Consider the following 25,155-nt stretch of genomic DNA (forward strand, 5'->3'; position numbering starts at 1 on the left):
AGATTGCTTCCAGGATCATTTGTGCGGATTAGGACAGGAAACGATTATATTTAAGTTTTATTTCACACTCAGATTAAAGTGGTGGCTGTTTTCTTCTATTTGAATAATCATAACTTTGACAGCATAAAATTATAACCTTAAGAATTAAAATGAGAGCTTTTTTAACTGCACAACTCCATTTTGAACTATTTTGTTGTCCACCTGTCATTTAACTAATTAGTGTTTGTCCTCGGTTTGTATAAAAGCGTTTATTTACTGATACGATGACCGAGGTGAAATATCGTCGGAACCCTCTGCAGCTAAATAAAACCATTGACCGGTGGTTTCGCCTGATGAATCAGGGATAAATGCCGCCGGTGCACGATGACCACCTCCTTATAAAGTCTCAGGTGCAAGAGAAAAGCCAGATGATGCCGGTGGAGCCGCTGACTGCTCTGAGCAGCATGAATGGGAATAAATTACAGTGCAGCAGATTTGTGGATAATCACTCTCGCCCGTGACGGACCTGAATAACTCGCTGATGCACGATGCTGCCGCTGTCAAAGTGTATCTGAAAGAAAACCATGGCAACAGCAAGTGCAGTTCACAGATTGTAATTAAGGAAGAATCCATGTCGATTTTCTTGACACTTGCTCATTCAAAAAAAAAAACTTTACGGCCGACGCTGCACTTCGACCGCCAAGTTTGGAGTCGATGGGCGCCGCAGTTGTGGAGAAACTCTAAATACAGATGGACAGAGAGACAGGAAGTCCTCAGTTTATAGATATATATGTTAATTTCTGCTCTGCACCAATAGAAACCTGTCTCGGGTGTTGACCTCCGACATGGTGATCACAGCTGTCATTCTTTAGGCTTATTCTGCTTCTATACACTTGACAACATTATTATTATTGCAAACGCCCTGTGCTTTATACTTCAACCACTGTAATTCAACAATGTGCCACATTTATATTGTCTCTATATGCAGTTTTGTTGAGCCTGGGAATTAGTTTAATGAATTCAAACCTTATTAAACTGCATTAATTCTGCCAAAAGTATTTCAATTAGCAAATGATTTCAACCCTGTGCTTTGTATTCATGCTCCTGTGTTTCTATGAGCGGTGCAGATCTGTCAGCGCTCTCAGCACAGAGCTGACGGAGGACTCAGCCTCGATACATTAGGGATAATAAGACAGGCCTTAATTAGAAACAGCGGAGACAGGGGAGCACAGGACAGCAGGGTAGGACACAGTGGGAGACTCGGGGACTTCTGCTCAGTGTGCTGCGTCTCAGTTCACAAAGCTGCGTTCGTTACTTTTGATTTGGGCTTTCGTTAACTGTCGGAGGGGCGTGTCCTGCTCATGCAGGCAATGCAAACTTTTTTATATTGTGATTCATTTAACGTCCATTTAAACCATATGACCATGAATGATTAGATAATCTAGATAAACTGTACGTGTCTAACAGTTAATGCACGATGATGCATTTCTACCCCATGATGGTGAATTATTTCTCAATCTGTTGTTTATCGTCGTCATTTTTACTTTTATTCTTTTCTGATCAAGCTCTGGTTTAAATCCGTCCATGTTTTGTTGAGTGCAGAAATAAGGAGACGGGTGGAAACATTACCCGCAGTGTAAACATCACAACTGGCAGAGACAACCAGTCCTCTCCTTCCAGAGGTGTCTCCCAGAGCTGCCTTATTATAAAAGTGGAGGATGCAAACTGCTCTGTCCCATGTGGCCAATTGTGCAAAGCTCATATTGTTTAATGGTGCATTCAGAGGGTCTCTGTCAGTGTGGGGAAGTCAAGAAATATCACGTCACCACATCATATTTACCAGGTGTGTGCATCCACTTTTTAATCAGTCGGTTGTAAAAGCAGCAGCAGCTGCTCTGCGGTACGTGACGAACAGGAATCAGCCATAAATCCACTTCTAGTTCATAAGTACTTGTTCTTGTTAGCAGCCGAGGCATAAATGTCAAGACATAAATGGCATAAGTAAGACAGCGTTTGTTCAAGAGAAATGTCACGGCCCACAATCCAAACTTCTTTCTCTGTGACCCAACACATCAGCATTTATTTTCGAGCAGTTTGTGTTGTACAAGTATCGTTTGAGCACAACATTGAAAAGGGAGGTGGACTCAAACTCCCGGTGCACAACAGATAGCACGATGGAGCATAATTGACCAAAGGGGCAAGTAAAGTAGAAAAAACACATGAGCAAACAATTTATTTTATGCTTTCAAATCCCTTTAGTTGCTGAATGTGAGAACTTAAATGTTCTGGTCAGTTGCTGCCGACATTCAGGTTTTTCCTTCCAGGATTAAACTCCAGCGAGTGGGCGTGTTATTAAACAGGAGAGAGACAAAACTGAAAAATCAAAAAAGAATAGAAAATATCTCAGGATGAAGAAGAGGAACCAAATATACAGAGAAGAAGACTTGGAAAGATTATTTTTGCCGATAAAGGCTGATGCTGGTGTCAGTTTCCCGTAAACAAGATTTACATTTTCCAGACATGTTCTGGATTTAAGTTTTGATGGTTAATGGTCAGGTTCTAGTTTTTGAGTAACAAACCAACAAACAGATTCATTTCTCTCTGTGTCTTCCACAGGAAGAGACGGACTGCACCACTGATCGCTGCCATTTAATTGGTACGACCCACCAAATTCCCACTGGCTGTCATTTTTGAGTAAACAAGGTGACGGTGGAGGAGCTGACCCGCTGTGAAGCTCCAGAGGCGAGAGCTTAGCACAGCGAGGAGGATGAGCAGGCCCTTCTTTTTTTTTTTTCAGACTCCCTCTTGACATTAGTGTCAGAAAATGATTGACGTTCGCTAATTTCCCACTTTTGCTCGGACATTTTAAGGAAGTGCCGTTAACGGCTGGAGGCTCCAACCAGGAGTCCGTGTTAATGACAGTCCCTGCTGGGGCAGAACCAGCCTCAGAACACTGCATGTTGGCTGCATCTCAATAATCATGGATCCACGGCTTCGCTGACTCGACCTCAGGGTGCGGAATCGACTGGAAATGACAGAAACTCCGAGTTTCCTTTAGGTTTCAAAAGCCAATAAGAGACTTTCAAGTGTTTTTTGTGTCATTATTGAAAATACATCTGATGCTATTGGGAGTGGGTGGAAAGATATTTTACAGCGTCTATATCTCAGCCAAGCTGAAACAGCGACAGCGTGAAGAGGACGATATTCCTCTTGTTTAATCTGCAGGTTGTTTTCAATGAGTGGTGTAATCAATTTCTGTTCTGTCCACTGGCTAATTGGGATTCATTTGTTAATAGCGCAGACCACTTTCCAGGCTTCTCTCTGAGAGTTATCTTAATTGTTGGCGTCACAGATGCTGCAAATTTAACCCATTAGCAGGAAAGAAATTCAGCAGTGAATTCACCCCCTCTACCAGGAAGTTAAAAAGCTTAATCTAACATTATGATGATAACACAGAAGTAAAATAATATATTTGTGTAAAAAAACCTTTTACGAATGGAAATTAATCCATGTCTCCAATAAAAAACATGTGACGTTCATTTAAAATGTCGGACATGGTGACACTTTATGAATAAAGTGGTCTGACTCATAAAACCTTGGCAAAATGAACTTAACGAGATAAATCTTCCTGGAAATAAAGCGATTCTAAAAACTTTGACGGGCTGAACCATAAATAACTGTCGACGTTTTATTCAAAATTTCAATCAGGACTCAACCATAAAGTTAAACCAGAAACAGATCCAGCTCCAAACAGAGATCACATCTCATTTCCTTCAGGGTTTTTCTTCCATTCACTCGCTTTGTTTCCATCTTAAGATTATTTATAAGGTGTAACAGCATCAGTCCGAGGGTTGACAGGTGTTGTTGTTGTTGCAGAGTTGATAACTCACCTGTGCTCTTCATAACCTCGCTGCCTCCTGTAGACAAGATTCAATTCCTCCCTCTTGTGCCTCCCTGCTGTTTGTTGAAGAGCAACATGGAAGAAGGAAACAGTCCAGTTTACATTCAGCCCATGAAACACGAGCCGCAGCAGCAGCAGAAAGTATTTAGGAAGTAAAAATAAGTTTCCACTTCTTACTATTTATAAATGAATTGAAAATGCTCTGATCCCCAGTGTAAACGTAAAAGTAGACGGAACATATATGTACGCACCATATTAAGTACTCGTAGTAGGATGAGAGTACTGCAAACTGGAATCGTGCAAAAATGGATTGAGAGTAACTAACGGAGATAAACCCGAAGTAAATGTTGTTTTTGATATTTGTTTTACACATGTTAATAAGACAGAAATTATTTTTCTGAGAATCTATGATTATGCGTCGGTTCTTTTCTTGGACATTTTTTTTTACAGATCGTGAACGAATGAGAAAAATAAAAACACAATTGAACCATTTCCATCATCGCATACTTGAATTATTCAGCAATTCTTACTCATTTGTATTTGGAGTGGACTCAAGATTTTACCATATCATTTTTTCAGACATCAACCTGAGCAGAAGTCCACTCAGCCTGAATTGAGGTCACCTGCAACACGCTGGTGTTTTTCCCGCAGAATAAAAAGCATCTGGAAAAGAAATCAGTGCGTCTCTGCTATGACTTAACGTCCCTCTACTTTACAGAACATGTCTCATGAATATTTCATGTCAGTCTCGAGAGAGACTTGACATCAGCAAAGCAATCAGACAATAGCCACTTGTTTACTCACAGTTGTTGTTTTTTTTTAAATGAAACAGAACAAACCCTTTTGCTTTCACGCAAATCATTTTCAAATGTTTATTTTTCTCTGCTGCCTTTCGGGGGCTTTTCTTCGCTTAAACGTGAGAGTGACATTTGCACAGGCTGGCGAGTGAGGCCCGGGTCAAAGTCTACTTGCAAATCAATCTCTGTGTTTTAATCTGTGTGCGGTACACGCTGGCAGGGATTTACTGCACCAGCACAATTAAGACTGTGTCAGCAAAGTCGACAGGTTGTCAGTCACACGGAAAATTTACTAAACCGACTTTCTAATACGTCCCTGTTACTGTCAGAAAACTAATTGCATTGATCTATGGCAACAGAATACGCGGTGGCACCGGGAAACAAATGGCAGAACGATAGCGTTTCAGATGCTGGTGACGGATATTGATGTGGACATTTTTCAGTTGCCAGTGTTTTGTGCTGATATTCAATGTGTCTGAATGTGTGAGGAGCAAGTGTCCATTATTCTCCCAGAACTGTCGTCCTGACGAAACATCTCAACACAACATTCAGAATATTAACGGACGACGGTGGTTTACAGCGGAAGGGAGACAAATATATGCGTTTCACAATGAGTACACAGTTATACTTCTTTTTAAAGTACTTGAGCAACTATGTAATGTGATCGCAAAGTCCAATTAATGACATTTTTGTGTTACTTATGTTTTGTGTGTCCAATGTCGGTCTTTTCCGGGATAATTGACGAGCAGTTTCAGGAGCAGCGTCGAGGAGCAGCTCCGTTTAACTTTGGGTTTTTGAACTGAACACTGAAAAAAAACGTGTCTCCTTTAAGCCCGGACAAGTTTTTTACTGAGAACGCGTTAGCAAATGTCTTGTCGTTAACAGACGCAGGCTGACATTCTGTCACGTGTCACCCTCCCTGTCCCACTTTGCCTCTGCAGTTCGTTCTGTGGACACTAAGATTTATCACGGCTGCTTTTGCTGAAAACTGCTCCCTGTTGCTGTTGGAGGGCGAATTATGGTTGTCAAGTGCGCGGCATTCTCACAAAGCCAGACGCGCTGTGTCAGCACTGGAGAACATTCTGGCTGCAGCCATTATCGCCGTGCAACAGGGAAAGAAAACGCTCTGGCTCGTTTGTATTTCTTAAAACAAATCACAGTCGCCTCGAGAGGCGGAACACCCAGAACGCAGGGACAGTGACCCTGCAGGAAAGTGTGAGGGGGGACCTTGCCATGGGAGGTCGGCATAAAGGAGACAAATGAAGCTCCTTCCCCTCTAGCTTGTTATAGAGGGTTTTTTTTTTTTTTTGTTGCAAATGTAAAAGTTCTCCAAAGTTAAAAAGCCCAAAGTTCAGAGATTAGGGAGCTCCTCTCTCTGACGTGTTCTGGAAGAAGAACTCAGGCAGCAGCTGATGTCTTATTTTGAAGACGTAGACTTGATGCGTCGAGGAGACCGGAAGGTGGAACAACAGACAAACGTCCACAGAGTAACATGAGCAGTCGTCAGAAGATGTCTGAAGGTGTCTCCCACAGCATCTCCTCCACCCTGCGTCCCCCCAGTCCAACAGGACATCCACAAAAAAGGCTAGAACTGCCGTCACGCTCTGTGTGTTTGAGACAGAGGCTGAAGAGAGGAGCTGCAGCGATGGACACTCTGAGGACAGTGATGCCTTCTGAACATTAGAGTGAGAGACATTTGTTCCTCTGTCAACAAAGGAAGAGGAAAATTCCTAAAAACATATAATGGACACGTAAAGTTTGTTTTTTTTACGCTCTCTATTTTAAAATATTCTATTATCGTGATGAGTCATTAAAAAACAACAACAGCTGCCAGATCAGCTGATAGTGGGAATGATTATACATTTTAACACAAAATAATACATATGATTTGTCATTTTTCTCATTAAACAACTGTAAAAAAAACAACTTATTTTTTAAGTGCATGTCCCTGTCCAACAATCAAACCGTCGAGTGGAGCGAGTGGAAGTGAAACAACGCTGCGTCTTTACGTGACGACAAAGAGATCAGCAACGTTGTGCGTGATCTCAGAGACCTGTGAGTTTACGATGCTGCAGAACTGATTAGTTAAGAGGTGATAAAGAGGAGACAATCACATTTTCACAGTTCAAAAGGGAAACTGTCAATGAACCTGTCAGCTGATTCAGATGACATCACACACACACACACACACACACACACACACACTCAGCAACAACACGCGGCGGCCACAGTAAAATAAACGGGAAAGATAAAGAGCCCATGGATTTCTGTCGCGCCCCCTCTCTCAGCCGTGGGGCGGATTGATGGCTCTCAGTAACTTATGTGACGGTGAAGTTATCGCCATGATTGATGAAGCCCCCCGAACGAAATCAATAGCATGCATGCCTCTGATGTGGGGGGGGGGGGGGGTGCCATTAACTGACCATACTCAGGGCGATGTTTCTCAATTTGACCTGCCTGTTCATATCAGGAGCTTTATGAGAAATTAAAGGATAAGATACAGAATACAAGTGTGTGTGTGTGTGTGTGTGTGTGTGTGTGTGTGTGTGTGCTGAAAGCGTCGGGGCGGGCGGGGGGGCTGCCAGTCTCTCTCTCTCTCTCTCGGGTCAAAGGAGATTTGTTAACAGTGCCTGCGAGATCTCTACTATTCCTTTTTAAGTGATAGTGTTTACAGGCGGACTCGATGATTTATGACCTTGCCTCCCTCAATCGTATATCGCTCTTCATTTCTGAGATACCACATGTAAAGCAAAGTCAATTAAATGATTGGGTGACACGGTGCTTTATCAGAGACGGGGGGGGGGTGAAAAACGAAGGCACTGCCTTGGTCAGTCGTTTGACCTTTAATTATCTTCCTCTAAACTGGATTAGATAAAGCTTTTGCACCCAATGCAAACATGCTGTTATCTATCCTTTCAATTACCCAGGTCCCTTGATGAAGGGGAGGAGGGATTACAGAAGAACGTCTGCAAAAAAAGAAACACAGGATGGAGGTCTGTTACTTTCAATGCAGTGATTATCTCACAGGCTGCATTCATGTTTTGTCTCTAAGTGATGTTTTGCTGTAGCCGAAGAGCTTTTTTTTTTTTTTTATTGTACCGTTGAGTTTGTCCTTTTTCAAAACAGTTGGGTCCCAGCATCTCACATGAATTGTCCTTCATTTAACCTGTGGGAATAATAACATGTTGATTTTCTGACATTGTCTCTTCATTTTAATTAATTTCTCAAAATAAATACAGCGTAAAAAAGTGAGCTCCCACTTTTAAAATGGTTCTGGGAGTAAATGTTTTCGTTCATTATCCGAAAATCCTTGAAATCCTGGAACCAGGCAGGAAACAAAAGGTACAAGGCTGCGAATACTAACCACTGTCCACCTGCTTCATGAATTTAATCTTGTCAGTATAGTGTTGCAGTATACTGTAGTTTGTGTACTGTATCTTCTGTGAGTTAGTAATCTTGTGTACTACTCTAATATTGGTGGAGACTTGACACAGAGCTTCTTTTCAAACTGCATCAATCATCGCTGCTCTGTGGTAAACGCTGAATGTCAAAATAAAGAAATCACGAGGATGAATATTTATCTCTTGAATTTATTTTACTTTTTGTTTTAACCCACTGGTTGTGTGAATAAATGCAAATGCTCAGAGCTGTTAAATATTGAGGCTCATGAGCACAGACGGTTTTTCTTGTAAGCCTGTGGATTCCATCAGATCAAATTCTTAACGAATTAGTGTTTTGAGGGGAAAACGTGCAGAACAACCAACTTCCTCTCAGATCTGACGGCAGATGGGAATAAAGAGCCGCGATGCCCGGAATCAATCAAAACACTTTTTATGCGGCGATGTCTCCGTAAACAAAAATTTACAAAGCAAATGAGGGGTCCAACGAGGGCACGTCCCATTGACACTGAGGTGTTAGTGTCACGACTGACACGTACAAGGCTGAAAAATATTTCCTTGTTGGCGCTGCACGTCTTTCTGAGGCACAGGCAGCTGGGTTTCTATTAATTAACTTGGCATTAGCAGCGTTTGGTTTTTGTTCAGCAGCGAATGCATTGGGGGGGGGGGGGGGGGGGGGTTTAGGACTGTTTAATCAGGGCAGGGGAACGTTTCCACCAGACTGAAGGGAAATTACAGCCGCTCGAAACCACGAGGGCAGAAGCCTCTTCTGGAAGCCCTCAGTAATTTACATGGCTGTCAATCACAGTTTTTTTTAGACGGCGTCTAAATCCCTTGTCTGTAGTGGGGATGAAACAACAACACCAGGGGATTGGGGACGGCTCGGTCTCCCAGTGAATATTCTCCAGAACCCCTGAAAAACACATGTTTAGCATTCAACCTCCAAATGAATGTGGATGGGTGACAGTGGGTCTTGAGGGTCAAAACCAAACTGTTGGTTACAGAACAAAAAAAAAAGAACAAATCTTAAACGATTGCAGTGATAATGTTTCAAACTTGTTTCCAGGTGACCACAAATCTCGTTGTTTCAGGTTTGAATGATTATTTACACATTTTAATTTGCAGCCACGTTGCCTTGAGCCACTGTTGACGGCTGCAACATGCAAGGGCAGCGACAGTGTTTGGAACTGAAGTGCTCCGGTTTGGTGCCGTTGCCTCGAACCTCTTCATTTCCCCTGATTAGTATTTATTGTGAAAATCATCAACAACTTGCAACAATAGAAGCACTTGATTGAATAGATGCTTGAGAGAGAGTTTTCAGACGTGCGAAGCGAGTAAAAAAAAAAAAACAACTTTCACTTCACTTTCATTGAGATAACTGAAATTTTTTGTTAAATCAAAACTAACCTCAGAGTCGGAGAAAAGCAAATTCTTTCATTTCAGTAAAAAAAGAACCTCAAAGTGAAATATTTTCAATTTCACGAGGCTGCTCTCTGTCCTGTTTGTCAGGTTGCCATGTTTGAAATAAAATCCTTTTTAATAGGAATTAGTAATTGAGCTGCAGCAAGTAAAGAGCTGCTGAGGCTGCACCACCACCAACACCACCACCACCACCGCTGCTGCTGCACAAACAGCTGTTCATTCAAAGGTCAGTGACGCTTTACTCTGTGAGCAGAACCCAGAACTGGAGAATCGGGCGTCATCGTCGCTGTCGTCACTTGTCCTGATTGACGACGTCACTTTCCTTGATGTGTCCCACCTGCTGCTGCAGAGCACTGCTCACCTGTTGTCTGTGTGTCCACTGCACTTTCTCTGACACTTAACAACACTTAAAGCTGAGAAGATGAACGGTCCCACACAGACAGACAGAGATTTATGGAATTAGTAGATAAAGGTCAAAGATCCGAGAGTCAAAATGTTCTTTGTTGGTTTTTTATGAGCAGCAACCTTCGGGTAATTGTTCAGTGCAGAAAATGAGTTTGGAGAAACTTTCACAAAGTGAAATTTGATGAATCATATGACTGTTGCATGAACCTGCAGTGCACAAAGCTCATCACGTTAAAAACATTTATTACAGCTGCCACATGAGTGACATTTGTTTTGACAAGTTGAAGAATTATATCATGAGGACTTTTAAGAACAAGAGGCTTAAAATATCTCAAAGCGAAGCTAATGGTTGACTGTCAGAATAAAAGTGACTGGTTTTAGCTTTCGGGCCCCAAAAAGTGCAAATCCTTTCTTCTGAGCTGCAGCGTAATAGACATAATTAATTTGAGGGTATTACAGTAATGTGGGAAAAAAAATCTATTTCTCTGCCTAATAGTGGAAGTGCTGGTGTTTTGTGATATTTAAAATCAGTCAGTATTGTAGTTCTTGTCTTCATTGTTCTGAAGAAAACCCAGAAACACATTCATTTATTATTAATATGAAAGCGAGAAACAAACGTAAAGAATAAATCAACACATAAAGACCACGGTGCATTATGGGAGGGGGATGGTGCACCTCCTGTACCCTGCACAGACTCTGCTCCTCTAACATAAACGATGCATGTATGCATTATTACATGCATCATTCATATCAGCACACGTGTAAATCTCCCCTGTAACGTGCCTCAGCGAGCACATTCACGGGGTCTTCTCCTTTTAGCTCCACTGATGAAATGAAAGCCGGACATTTCTTTAAATGACAGAGGAGGATTCGACAGAGGCCTGAGCTGCAGCCGGCTCACCTCTGATAAATTAACTGTGGACAACACAGAGCCAAACCCATCGCCGCTCAGACAGCTTAAGTAGTGCTAGGTGTAATAAATGATTCAGTAGTCCCGAGAACCAGCGTGTCAATTTGTAATGTCCTCCAAATGCCCAACCACCTCTTCCTGCAGCCACAGAGCTCAGAGATTTGTCTGAAACCAGCTGTAAATTTAATTTTAATGGTGCGACACCTTTCGCTGAGTCATGCACTTTCCCCCTCGTCCCCGCTCCTCTCTGCTTTTCCCAGCGCTGTCACAAACCAGTCTTTCTCTCTGCCTTGTATTATCTCTGTCAGCACAGGGCCTATGGATCTATCAGGCCAGGCTGGGAAGTACAGATAGTGACAGGGGTAATGTGGACCGGGTCACTTCACATGCCTTCACTTGTCCCTCCTCCCAGCTCTCAATCCTCTGCGAACCACAGGTTGAGGATTTATCTCTGTGAATTCAACTCAGCTTTCTGTCATTTGTTTATTCGCTCAAGCTGAAGTAAAAGATTGGATAAGAAGAACACACAGGGAAAAAAAAAAAAATAAATAAAAAGACAAGAGACCCACTCAGTTTCCCAACAATCCTCTGTCACAAGCTTTTCTTTATGTAAAACCCCCTCGACCTCAGCTTAACTCATGAAGCGGTGCGAAGATAACTTACTATGGATTTATCATGTTTACAGAAATAAAATCTGGATGTCGGTTAGAAACACTGGGGAGAGAAAAAAACTTGCTGTGAGTAAAAGCTCCGCCACGTTGTTAGTCGTCTCGTTTGAATCGCAGGACCTCATTGGACCTCAGATCTTAAAACACATCAACAATACAAAACGAAGTCATGAGAAAAATAAAGACCGCTCATTCATATATTCATATAAACATGAGGATAAGATGTGCAAACAAAATGAATCTGAATAAGTTTGATCTTCTTCAAAGTGTGTGATGGGTGATTATTCATCTGTTCCATCCATCCACCTCTTATTCTTTAGATACATAGATAGATAGATAGATAGATAGATAGATAGATAGATAGATAGATAAATAGATAGATAGATAGATAGATAGATAGATAGATGTAGTATATATTGATTCCAAACTGGAAAAAGATTGTGTTACAGCAGCATGTCAAGGTCTTTGCGAAGAACAAAAGACTAAATACAAAACAGAGACTAACGATGCACAATTGAAGTAGTGGTTTGTAAAGGTAGGAGCACGACTGAAATAAATAAATATGAGTATAAGATTGGTCAACGTACAGAGACATGCAGATCGTTTGCATCAGGGAAACGATGAACTGCACCGAGGCCGTTTATCATTCGTCTGCACGTGTTTGAGAAACACTGTATTTTTATGCTTTGGCTCATCTGGTTAAATAATTGTTGTCTCAACTCAACCTTGGGAGCTTCAGATTCTGCAGGAGAGAAAGAGGGAACTCTGCATTAATACATAATTACATGGTGACTTTTTGTAATCTGCTTCTGACCTCACACTGTGTGCTGTCATCGAAGAGAGGCCTATTAAAATAAGACAATGCGTGCAAAGTGAAATGGAATGAAATAAAATCAACAAACTAAATCGTAACCATAAAAGTAGGTATAAATTAAAACAACTTTCTTAGAGAGAGCAGGTGGAATTTGTCGTACTTAACTGGTGTTACCAGGGTCTGGTGATCTCCCAGATCCAGAAAAAAAAAAGCTTGTCTTGAGTCTGGCGAGAGAAAAAAAAATCAAAATTATTTAATATAAATCTTTCTGCTGTGAAGTAAAATAAAATCATCAACAAGCGACCGCCGACTCGTCCAGGAAACAGCTGCAGCTGCAGATTCAGCCCCAGATTGTTTAATGCACAAAGTCCCAACCAACAACCCTGAAGTTTCATCACAGCTCCTGAAGGTAACTCTCGCTGCTGGTGTCAAAGTGCATGTGTCTACAATCAGGAAGGGATTGCATGAATGTGAAGTGCACGGGACTCGTGCCAGGAAAAAGCCTTTGCTCTCCAAAAGGAATATTACGGCTAAGATTGCAGTTTGCTAATACATTTGAATTGATGTTCTCCTGACAGATGAATTAAAGATAGAGTTGTTTGGCGCAGACCAAAGACTCTTCAGCAGAAAGACCTCGGACCAGCTGTGAAGCGCGGTGGTGGAAAATGTTATGGTTTGGTTTTGCTTCACTGCCTCGGGGACTGGACAGCTCGCAGTCATTGATTTAACTATGAATTCTGCAGTGTATCAAAGAGTGCTTGAAGATAATGTGGGGCCATCTGTCCGAATGTGGACCTTTCAGTCGGATAATGGTCCCGAGAGCACAGATCCACCGAGGAACGGCTCAAACAGAAGGAACGGAGGGTTATCGAAAGGTCTCGTCAAAGCCCACATTTGAATCTCATTGAAATGTGGTGGAGACGGACAGAACATGCGAGAGAACCCTCAAACGCATTGAATGTTTCATGGAGGAGGGAAATTACAACAAGCTGATGTCAGAGAGTGATTTTGAAATAATCCTGGAAGGAATCATTTCTGCTCACAAGAGGAAAACCGGCTACCGAGGCCAAGGTTGTACTCAATATTCTCCCAGATGGATATTTCGTGTTTTGTTGAATAAGCTGATTTTTTCCGTAAAGGTTTGTTCACGTCTGTCCACCTTTTTTTTCCTGACATGACTGAGCGAGTGAGCCTTCACATCTAACGCAGCTAATTGTGACGAGCGTGTGAAGCTCGGCCCCATGATCCAAAAACAACACTGAGCAGGATCCAGTTCATGTTCCTGCATGAACAACACAACTGCTAACTCCACCCAGATGTTTGCAGATGTTTGATCCGGAGGGAGGAGCTGAGTCTCAGCAATATACAGTTTGTGAAAAGTGATTTCTGAGCACAGACTTTAAACCTTCAAGCAGAACGTGTATTTGCTAAAACACACACACACACATAAGCAGCGTTGTTTCCTTGGAAACACATTTTTTTGCGATACAAATCTTTTGTGAAGCCTCAGAAACAGATCACCAAGAGTGGAGCCGTGAAGGGGATCGTGTTATTAATATTTCAGTTATATTTTTGAGCAACAATCTGAACTTCAGTTCATCACTCATGGTAAAAAGAAAAAAAGGCTCGAACCTGTCCAGACCACAAAACCACATTCAAACAGTAAAATACGTTTAATAGGATTACGATTTAAAAATATCTATAAATTGGCTTCGACCTCTTTCAGCAGAACCTCAGAACTCAAATCAGGACTGTGGAGAAAAACCTTAATGGGGACGATCTTACGGAAGCAGAACCTGTTGTTGCATGAATGTTATTATGCAAAGTTACTGCTGAGGGTCGAGTTTTTAATATGAATCCTCACTGTAGATGTTTGAAGACTGACTTTGGTTGATAATGTGTTAGTTCACTGACTCCTGGATACTAAACCACACAATTAGCACTCTTCCCTCACAGCAGGGAGGCTGTGGGTTTAGGCCCTGGTTCGGGGGGTTTCCATGCTGTGCTTGTGTGTGTGTGGTTTTTCTCTGGGAGCTCCACAGTCGAAAAACATATAGAACAAGAACAAGATGTGCCAATGGTTGGGTCTTAATGAGCAGAGAATGACAAACACTTTATAAATCTGACGTATATCAATTACGCGCAACACCTCCATACTGTGTTTACATACATATATATATACATATATATATATATATATACATATATATATATATATATATATATATATATATATGTATTGAACCTGGATGTATTGCAATACTTTTATTGCCCAACCTTTGGATAAAGTCTGTTTTTTTTTTTTCACATGAGCACAGGAATAGATTTTATTTTATCAGACTTCACGGTTCACTCCTTTCCATCAAATGAGACCGAGACACACCCACAGTCTATTTATCACTGTCTGTGTGGAATAAACTCGGGTGTTGTTTGCGAGGCGAAGGTAAAGTGTGTGGTGACGACGCACATCAGCCCGCTCGGTGTGAGAGCAGCCTTTTGACTTCACCTTCAAGAGGCCGGTGTCGAGACGAGGAGCTTGCCATCGCGCGTCTGGAGACAAATAGTGTGTTTGTTCTTCTCCGTCAGCGCGCAGACACCACCCCCAACAAGCGATACTGTTGATATGAGATCCGTCGCACAGAGACGAGCTCTGACTGTTGTATCGAGGAGAAGGGGGCTGCGTTCGCCGGGACGGCCATGGGGGAGTTTTCACTTTCATCAACGAGGTCAGGCTCTCAGCGAGAGCTTGTTGCTGCCTCGTAGTTTATCTGTAATACATCATCAGTGATGGATGGGTAATGGAGAAGCCATAGCCTTCTCATTCACAGCACTATATCATTTCTGATAAATCTCCAACCCTCTGTTCACTGGGTTTAAATGATAGGCTTCCTTCACGGCTGTATACTCTAGATATTAAAGCGCCGGTGTGTCCCTATCAGACGTCCACATTTCTTTAAGTTTGTTTATCTTTATTCTGGAGGAGAATTGACTGATAACGTCAGCGCTGTTAAATTTATAACAACAAAGACAGATACCAGCTGTGCTGCAGTTCATAATAATGATAATCATTAATGTTGTTGTTCTTTTAATGTTTGAATCTACTCGTGTGTTTATAAAAAAAACGAATACATTACGGCTGCAACAAGGGAGCAGTGGGAATTCTTTGTCAAATGTTTATCGCAGCTCGGTTCGGCCGACGAGCAGCTTGACGGGGGTAGTGGTGAGTTCAGTGCCTAACCTAAGGGCACTTTGACAACAGAGGATTTTCTGTCTCTGAGCCTGTCCAGGGATTTGTATGAGTAACTTTTTATTTGTTGTTTGTGAAGAGTTTACTTCTCTAACCGCAGAGGAGAAAAAAATAAAAATACAATTTGCATTTGTATTTACTGAAGCACTTTTCCACCCTGCTGTGCTGCTGCGTACGAACAGATCGATGTTCAAAGGAATAGCTCATTATCTGTATGAGATTGCGAATGCGATCTCTGTTTACTGAACGGGAGACAAAGCAGTTTACCTACTGCATCAGAACCCCCCCCCCCCCCCCCCCCCCACCACCGTGGTTTATCAATCCCACAATCCCACGGATTTAGCAGCCGCTGCAGTACAGTGATAAATATCTTGAGTGAAAACGCTGATAACTATCATAGTATTTCTGTTGTAGTTGTTGTTTCCAGATGAAAATAAGGTGATCTCACGTTTCGATTCAGCTGCGTCTGGTATCAGCTTCGTTTCTCTTCTCCTGAGGGTCATAATTAAGCCATAATATGAAGAGTTGTTCATTAATTATAAAAGTGCATTTGGGAACTGATTATGATACTGTGGGAAGTTCATGCAGATTTAATCATTAACCCGGGACAGTCTCATTAAAAGTGCAGTGTGTAGAATTGTGTGATATCTAGTGTTGAGGTGTCATGTTGCAGCTGAACACCCCTCACCTCACCCTCTCCTTCCAAACATGAAAAAGAAACCGTGGTAGCTTCAGTTGTCATAAAAACTCAAAAGGTGTTTAGTTTGTTCAGTCTGGACTAATGTAAAAAACATGGCGGCCTCCGTAGAGAGTGTCCCCTCCATGTAAATATATACATAAAATAATATACATAAAACTACAATTCATGCAATTTAGATGAAACGAACTAGTGAAAACATCATGAGGATTATTCTACGTTAATTATTCTGCCAATAGATCCCTTTCACCTGAATCTTACACAGTGGACCTTTAAGACTTTTTCTGCACCTGAAGTGTTGAGATTTAGTTTTGTTCAATAAAGAGCAAAAAAACATTTCCTGTTTCTTGATTTTCTTCAAAAATAATAAAACGATAAAGCAGCAAAATGATGTGATGAAACAAAAAGTTGAATATTCTCTCTGAGCAGTTTTAAAAAAAAAAGTTCCTTCTGTTCCCTGAACCTTTTGTTCCTAAGTCTGCAGCGATAAGCGTTTACCATAATAAACAGGGCATTATACTGCTGGAGCTCGCTTCTATTCCAATAGTGAATCTGTAGCGCCGCAATAGATAGAAGGTAACACCAGATAGCTTCAGGAAATCTTTCTGAAGTATGAGGCGTATTCATCCCCTGCACCAAATAATCCCGGCTGTTTTAAATATAGAAGAGATAACTGCTGGTCTGATGGCATTTGGGAGGAAATGATAGACGGCGAAATGAAACCAAAATGAATGGGCGCTTAGTTGAACAGACCTAAATTCATTTCACAGGCCCGGTGGAATGGAGTTATCTGAATCGACTGTCCTCCACGGCCGCCTGAGGGATATTGGAGACGGCTAAGGTCAAATTACGGAGGGAGGGCGGCGTAGGTGACTGTGGAGGAAACTGCCTGAAGAGTTCACAGCAGATCTGCGAAGACGGAGAGAGCAGAACGGAGAGGAAATGCTAATCGCGTTGTGTATTCAAGTCGTTGTAAAATCAAACAAACGTGCGAGTGAAACCCAAGCAGCCCTTTTTTTTAAAAAAAAGGTCACGTCTCTGATTCAGGAGTGAGTCACCGCCGTTCAGTTAAAAAAGGCGGAACACCACACGTGACACGTCTCTTCCTGTTGGAGAGACAGTTCCTCAGGCCCGTCCCAGACACGAAATGAACGTGACGCTCTCCAGACACTCTCAGGTCCTCTAATGAGTCTGTGCTTAAGGTGTAAATTAGTTACGCAGCCTTACTCATCACTGACACTGGAGCAGCAAATCCACTGGGCTGCTCCGGTTCCAGCAGACATGATGGAGATCCGTTTCATGAACATCACTCATTAATATGCTAATGGAAGTCATTAATGCTTGATAGCGGAGTAAATGGAATTATGGTACTTACCAGGTCATGGCCGAGAAGAAAGGGACAGAGTTTCCAACCGAGTCAGTTCTAATAGGAAAATAATATTTCTGTTGATGTCTTAACCCTGAAAAAACGAAATCGTGTCAGGCAGAGGTGGGAAATAAGAAAGTACAAAACAACGCCACTGAACTCGGTAGATTTTTCTTGTCTGTCGGTTTTTCCTCAATACATTTTAGCACAAATCTCCGTAGTTTCTAATTCTTACATTTTCAAAAACAGGCTTGTTAGTTTTATTCCATTTGAGGCAGAGTTATTTTTCTATTTTTTTTTATCATCAACCAAAATAAAAACTTCCCTTTACCTTTCGTCTGAGTTTGAACATTGCTGGAAACAGACGTTAGCACACAAGTCAACAAACTGCACAGCGTAGGTCTCGTTGTCTGCTCCATGTCTTTAAGTGAAGGTAAGTCTCTGTAATACAAATACACTGAATCATTTATTCAATCATGTGAGTACTTTTTAATCTAACTTCTAACTTTGATGGCTCCAAACAGTCTGGTGGTTACCCTGCACCTCCACCATCAGCCCATCAGCACCAACCACAGCGCCAGAAGGATTTAATATGAACGATAAATGGATCCGGATGGGAACAAGACTTTGATTTCCTTACGTAGAATACAGATGGATGAATCCACTTAAGGAAATTGTTAAATTAATGACACTTCTCTAACAAGTTGTCACAATCTGGAGGCGCCGTCCTGATGGCCACTGACAGTTAGGAATATGAAACTGGGTTCGTGTCTCACAGAATCTGGCACAAATCTCTGCTGGGACGCGACATAAATCAACTTCAGGTCTATGGACAGCTCCGGCGCAGCACAGCATACTAAACGGACACTAACACACACGGGGAACTGGGTTAATTAGCACCACACTGAGGCTGCTGCGCCTGCACAACTCCGCGCCTGATTGCTTCCAAGGACTCATTCCTGCAATTTTTTTTTTTTTTAAGGGAGACTTAATTTCTTCATTTCTAGGCCCTATCACGAGTTAGCAAATAACGTGATGTGGAAGACGCAGCAGAGGAAACCAAACGTGACCACGTGTCTCCGGTTTTATCATCATTACAACGTGTTTCTGTCGTCCGAAGAACAAGACATAAGAACAAAAGATAGGTATCTGCTCAGAAGTGTTTTTAGTAGCTTGCTAAAGAAAAAAAGGCTATTACAAGGAAAATCAACGTCCCGACTCAAGAGCAATGGATAGAATAAATCTACACAATGGAAAAACTGGCACATGGCCTGAGACTACAAGAAGAACAGATGGAGACAAGTTGAGGAAATGGACATTTTAAAGAAACAGAAAAAGCTATGCCAAAGAAAAGTGACATAATTGAACGCTAGGATTTTTTTTTCTGTTTCAATAAGTCGTCACCATTAGCTTCAATAATATTGGATCTGTTTACCCCTGAAACTTTCTCCCTGAAAGTGTTTTGTGGATTCAAATAATGACTGAATTTAAAAAGTTTCTGTGAACTATCGTTTAAAGACAGTTTGGAGACATCTACTTAAAAGCATGCAGCAATAATCAATTTTCTCATTAATGCAAACTGGTTTTGTTGGATCAGTTGGCGTAAATATATGAAGTGAATATCATGCTTCGTTTCTTTAAGTGAACCAATCATCTATCTATCTATCTATCTATCTGAGTGTCCAGGGGGTGATCCAGATTGTATCTCAGATGTTGTCCAGACAGAAGAACTCTCTCTTTCCTCTTTATCTCTGCATACGATTCATTCCCCTCAGAGCTCTATAGGAGCCAATGCCACGACAGACCCAGCCTCCTCCTGACCGCTCACATCCTGCAGGCTGTGGCGCTGGTTCCCATCAGTGCAATCTGAAATGAAATCAGGTGTCTGGGCATATATACAGTTTTTAAACAGCGCTGATCCCCGGCGCTATAATGCGCGCTGTCACAGTCATTATGAAAACGCCAGCATCCATTCATCCACTCGGCGAAGCCGCGCGTCCGCGCTGCCCGGTGGTTCCTGCAGAGCTGCCTGCGCGGTGCCACTTAATGACGGGTGGCTCATGCACGAACACGCGTCACGAGGCAAAACCAGGGAGGATTAGACATTAACGCACTAATGTGGCACCTCAGACAGATCAGGACTTTAAAATGTTGACGTCCTCTCTGGCGGCGCTGCACGGAGAACACCAGCTATTATGGGAGGAGGGGGGGGGTATTCAATTATGTCCATCGCCCAAGTCTTTATAAATAACTGCGTCATTAAAGGAAGTATATTAGGGAGTTAATGACAGGAGTGTCATTCCGCTTAGTGCGCACCGGTGCTTTTCATTTAAAGTGAGGAGGAGAGAGGGGGTAACTGTTAACCAAACGCTGGTTAGGATTCTCCCCACGTCCCCCCCATCCTCGTCCACCCCTCGTTGGCAGCTATTACAGAGACTCCTTGTGTCTTAAACATGTGATTAAGAGAGAGAGAGAGAGAGGGACACACAGGGGGGGGGGGGGAGCTGAGCATCCAGAGCCTGTCCTCTGCTGCTCCTGCACACTCCGGCTCCTGCGCTCCTCCACACGGCGATGCGGAGTAGGCGGGTCAAGTAGGGGGAAGAAACCAGCTCCATGGTGGAATTCTGGACGGGATATTTAACCAATCTTCGCGGGGGTGTTGTGTCCGTGTCCCGGTAGCCGCATTCCGTCGGTTTGTGGCTGAAACCGATGCGTAAACGCGCCGTTTTAAATCTCCTAATCGACAGCCCCTTTGCGCTCCTCTCCTCCCTCCTCCTCCTCCTCTTCTCTCCTCTCCTCTCCTCTCCTGTCCTCTTGACTACATCTCCTGCTGGTTGATTTCATTTTGTAAAGTCATTATGTGCAGAAAGGTCAAAGCCTGTGATTTGCAGGAAGGCTGAATTACGCTGGGATAACTGGGATTCAGCCCCAGCGCACGCAGCGCGCCCTCGGCTGCTTTCCCAAAGTTTCTCACCGGTGTAGAACCGTGCGGCGGATTTTGTCCGGAGCAGCTTCACCGATCACGTTGGATCCCTGACTGTTTTCAACCTGGAGTGTTTGTTCCTTCATCTGCGGAGTTACTATTCAACCGTTCCCAAACCGTGAAATGAGTTTGTCATCAATTTGGGCAGCTGAGAGCCACAGAGATTCATCTGGAGGATGGGAAATACTGACTTGAACTTTATCTGCAGTTCCAAACCACGGTGAGTTCTTATCATTGTGCATTTTTTTTTTTTTTGGGTTGAATCAAGATGTGTGGAAATGAATTTAGATTAAACAAACCATGCAAACAACCAGCCTGGGCACGATTTCTGTTTAAATAGCTCTGAAATCTACTGTGTCTACATGTGTGAGATGTTTTCTGAGGCTTGATCACAATGCACACACTCACACACACACGCCATAATCCATATCCTGCTACTGCTTTCAGGAAACCATACACAATATTGCTTTTCATGCCTTGTCACTATGTACATGAGCACAATAAGACTCATGTCCTCCCACCTCCCCCTGCACCCACCCTTTATCTGCCTTTCCAACAAACACGTCTAATCTATATTCCTTGGGGGCGTATTGGAATCCTCGCCTGTGCAGGATCAGATCTGTAACACTGATGTGTGCACAAGCACCAGCCAGGCAGAAAACCCAGCTCCCTCTCTGCCTAGGAAAAACATAAAATATGAAGAAATGGGATGAAAAGAAAGGGAAAAAAAAAGTCCCACTGATTTCATAATTATACATTTTCCCCTGAAGCGTCGCCCACGTTAAAGGCACATGAGTCAGTGCAGCCTTATGGGATCATCAGTGGAGGCTCTGGTAATGAGCCAAATGCCCTCCAAGAAAACAAATAGCACTTTAAATGCGATCACACTGGCCCAGAAGAAGACGGGCACAGGTGCTAGTTGTAGTATTGTAGATTTAACTTTATATTGAACCAGTATCTCAGAGTGAAAAAAACCCCATCCCAGTGGCAGGAAGGCAGTTTTGTAGCCGGGCTTTATGGTGGAGAACACAGTGAATCACTGCTGTAATTCTCATTGCCACTTGCCAGGGTTGGGCAGCAGTGCCAGAGCCTCAGACTGTTTATAGGGCCACAACAGGGCCACTGTTCAGCTGTGTCCCCATCTATCCTGGGAGACTGGTGAACCCAACCGTGTCCAGGCCTGAAAGGCACACTGTCTCCTCCCATGAAAAGAGAGATTTCTCTCCCGGTATCGGTCACCTGACTTCCAAAAGGACGGAGGTGAACAGCTCATTACATCTCCAGACTCCACAGTTTGTCAGCGTTAGGATGTCCGGCCCGGCTCCGTGTTTGTATACGTCTAATTTTCTCTGTGTTACCGTCTGAGTGCACTTGTCGGTCTGGGCGCTGATGACAGAACGGTCTGTGATCTACTCGAGCTTGAAAAACACTTTTGCATCGTTACGTGACTGTGACTGGAGCCATCTATAGGCCTCTGGACTAATAACAACACGGAGCACTGGCACGCCGAAGCTCCTCCACAGTTCAGCGTCGAGCGGCTGCATGAGACGTCATCGTCCGTGGGTGTGAGAGTGGGAGAGGAAGGAGGGAAACGAGTGGATCGCTGCAGCCCTCCTCCCACAGCCACTATAAATTCCACAATGGGCAGAAAAGAGTCAAAGTGTTCAGTAAGTACCGTGTCAGTGAAAAGCACAGCGGTTCTCCATCACAATTCTAGACTGATGGGTGGGTACGGGAGAAGAATGCTAACAAGTGTTGGACTTAATGAACGAGGGCCCTCGCTGTGTGAAGTGCTGCCGCAGTACATTAGATGACTTGTGTTTGCTGGAAAGTGGGAGTTGAAAGAGAGAGGTAATACGAAGTCTGAAATAAGACAAGAAAGAAGGAATTTTGGCAGATTCCGCTCAGTAACCACAGCCCATTATTTTATGATAATGAGCAAACCGGCGAGTTTGACTTCAATCTAAAATGATGGAGAGGAGCAGCTGGAGGGAGAGTGTGAAAAGTGGTGAAGATGAGAAGATGAGAGTGAGAGCAGAAGAGGAAAATAAAAAAAAAAAAAGATTTTTGGCTCGGACGTTGAAATAGAATCTCTCAGATTAGCAGGGACTGGGGCGTTGGACTGAAGGCTCTGGGGCAACTGATAATTGAATGTTGAATCTGAACATTGTCTTAAAATCAAACACAATGAAGGACAGACGAGGCCGGTCATGTCATCTTCACATTATGGCACGGAGGCTGTAACTTTATATCTGATATAAAATTATTGTTGTTACAGAATTAAAGCTGAATTCAGAGGAAACAGGTTTAATGATGACTCCCTGTTCTTTTCATGGGTTTATCTATTAGTTATTTTTACATTTCAGAGACAAAGGGAGGATGAAAAAGGGAAACTGTTTAAGTCTTTTATCAGTTTTAAAAAACGTCAGCATCTCAAAACAACCCCTGAAACTCTTCTGATGTTTGCAGAGAAGTTGAATCTCTAAAAGTATGAATACTAATTAATAAGTCCACATAAGATTCAGGAGTTACAGATGAGCCAATTTAAATTTAAGAATGTTTATTCGATACATTTAAATAAATAAGTGGTTCAAAGAACTTTTGTTTAAACCAAAATCATACATATATATAGAAATAAAAAACACTTAAGCCACTAAATCTTTTGTTTTTGTGCAAACTTATCGTGGAGTCGAACTTTTTCAGCTGCACAGCGGAGAACAGGAATCCTTCAAAAACCTCCCAGAGGACGACAGGTCGTGTGGATTAAGAGAGAATCAGAATGAATCATATTTTCTTTCTGTTTTATAAGTAACGTCGGTTCAGAATCCAGAAATGTTCTGGTGCAGTGATGACGACAGAAGGTTTAGATTGAATACTAAGTTGGCTTCCTCATGAACGTCAGGATGATTTTATTATCACTGATGCTGCGGCTCTTTCTTCTTCTGCTGGTGTCTTACAGGCCTCGTTAGATCGAGGACCTAATGTGCACGACACGATAATAAAAATCAATCACCCAAATCAATCAATCTTTACAATGCATCCCTCAGAAAGTATAAAATGTTCAGCTTTGAATATGATGGCAGGATTATGCTTCATCCGTACCCCACCCTAGTGACAGGAAGTAAATATTAGAGCTGCCTCCTGATAGTTGAGACACTTCAAGTCAAACCTTATATAGTTTCTTGTATTTGCTGCCAAGCCATCGTGCAGCGACTTCTGGTCTCCAGAAGCAGCTGCAGAGTGAGCACTCCTAGTTTTTTTACGCTGCTCTCTATGGGGTCAAATTTGTCAAGATGTCCCGTCTCTCTGCTAAAAGTGCCGACAGCTGCAGCCAGGTTGAGTCTGACAGAGCAACTTAACACGATTAAGTCTCTGGCTTTGGTCTGGATATATAGTGTGTGGGATCCATACACAGTTAGCATGCGTTAGCTTGCATACCCCGTTCAGAAATGGAGCAAGTTAACAAAGCATGCTTGATAATGTGTTTGTGAAAAAGAGAAGGAACAAACAAACAGTTTGTTTTTCAGTCCTCGTATGAAATGGAAAAGGTAACATTAAATTAAACATTAAAGGTATTCAAGAAGTCAGAGCAGCAGCTGAAGACCCGAACGAAATAAATCTAAGAAAAACGCCAGAGAGACGAGTGAGGTCCTTCTAATTTAAGAGAAGCTGTCACTGTTTGCACAAGGCCACCAGCAGAGGAGCTCTATTTGTGTTTCAACCGTGATTCATACCACCTTCGCTCTCTGTGCGTTCTCGGCCGCTCGGTGATCTGCAACCATATAAAACACGTGAGAGAGAAGTTTACAGTGTGGGAAGCATCAGTGCACTGACTTCTCCCCCTGTTTGCTTTCAATTTGAGCTTTAACGCAGCTTGAAATGATTTACAGCACGCTGAGTTTTTAACTTAAACCTATAAATGCACATGGGGGCGGTAAGAATATTGAATCTCTGTCTTGATGATTAATGTCACTGTAACACACACCAAGGACAACACACACATTGTGTATTATTACCCATATTACCATAATTGATTATTCATTAATAATTGATAGTCTCAAAAGTTAAAGTTGTTGTGAAGCCGCTTCTTTTCTTCCATCTTTGCTCCATGTTGTGTTTGGTTGTCAGAGTGAATCCATGATTAGTCTCTGTGATAAAAGAGAGGAAGGGTTGCTGTATTTCTTTTCATTTTATTGCTTCAATCAGCCAAATTTCCATCTTGCTTTTTTATTTCTTGTGAGAGGAAGGATTTGTCGGCCTGATCTGTTTCAGAGGACAGATCTGATTTGGACTCCCTCCACCGTAATAAGCTACTGTCGTATTTTGGAGCAGTGGTCGGGAGCTGGAAGAATGAGACTTTAAGAAAGACAAGATTCTAAAGTGACATATGCTCCTGCTCGGAGAATAGATCTGCGTTTGTGGCAGTAACACCGGCCGGGTTATTGGTCGATGTGCTCTGTGATTCCCTCTGTCTACTGCTTTCATTTCATATGAATAACAAAGACCTTTTGGATTTCTGAGACAACCACAGAAAAAAACTATTGATATTGTTGTTTGGGTTCCTGCAA

General features: G+C 42.5%; 1 protein-coding gene across 2 annotated transcripts in view; it reads left to right on the forward strand.

Annotated features, from left to right (window-relative positions):
- The first annotated feature begins 20,116 nt into the window (after positions 1-20,116).
- The window catches only part of brinp3a.2 (bone morphogenetic protein/retinoic acid inducible neural-specific 3a, tandem duplicate 2), a 44,097-nt gene continuing 39,058 nt past the window's right edge, over positions 20,117-25,155 (forward strand). Inside the window, exon 1 of one of the 2 annotated variants that reach the window (XM_020102547.2) lies at positions 20,117-20,807. The gene's annotated coding sequence lies outside the window, so the exon portion shown is untranslated. Of the gene's footprint in view, positions 20,808-21,861; positions 22,255-25,155 lie in introns of those variants that run through there. The other variant, XM_069520908.1, reaches the window with a different exon arrangement.

Source organism: Paralichthys olivaceus, chromosome 3 (genome assembly GCF_024713975.1).
Source record: "Paralichthys olivaceus isolate ysfri-2021 chromosome 3, ASM2471397v2, whole genome shotgun sequence".
NCBI classification, from domain to species: Eukaryota; Metazoa; Chordata; class Actinopteri; order Pleuronectiformes; family Paralichthyidae; genus Paralichthys; species Paralichthys olivaceus.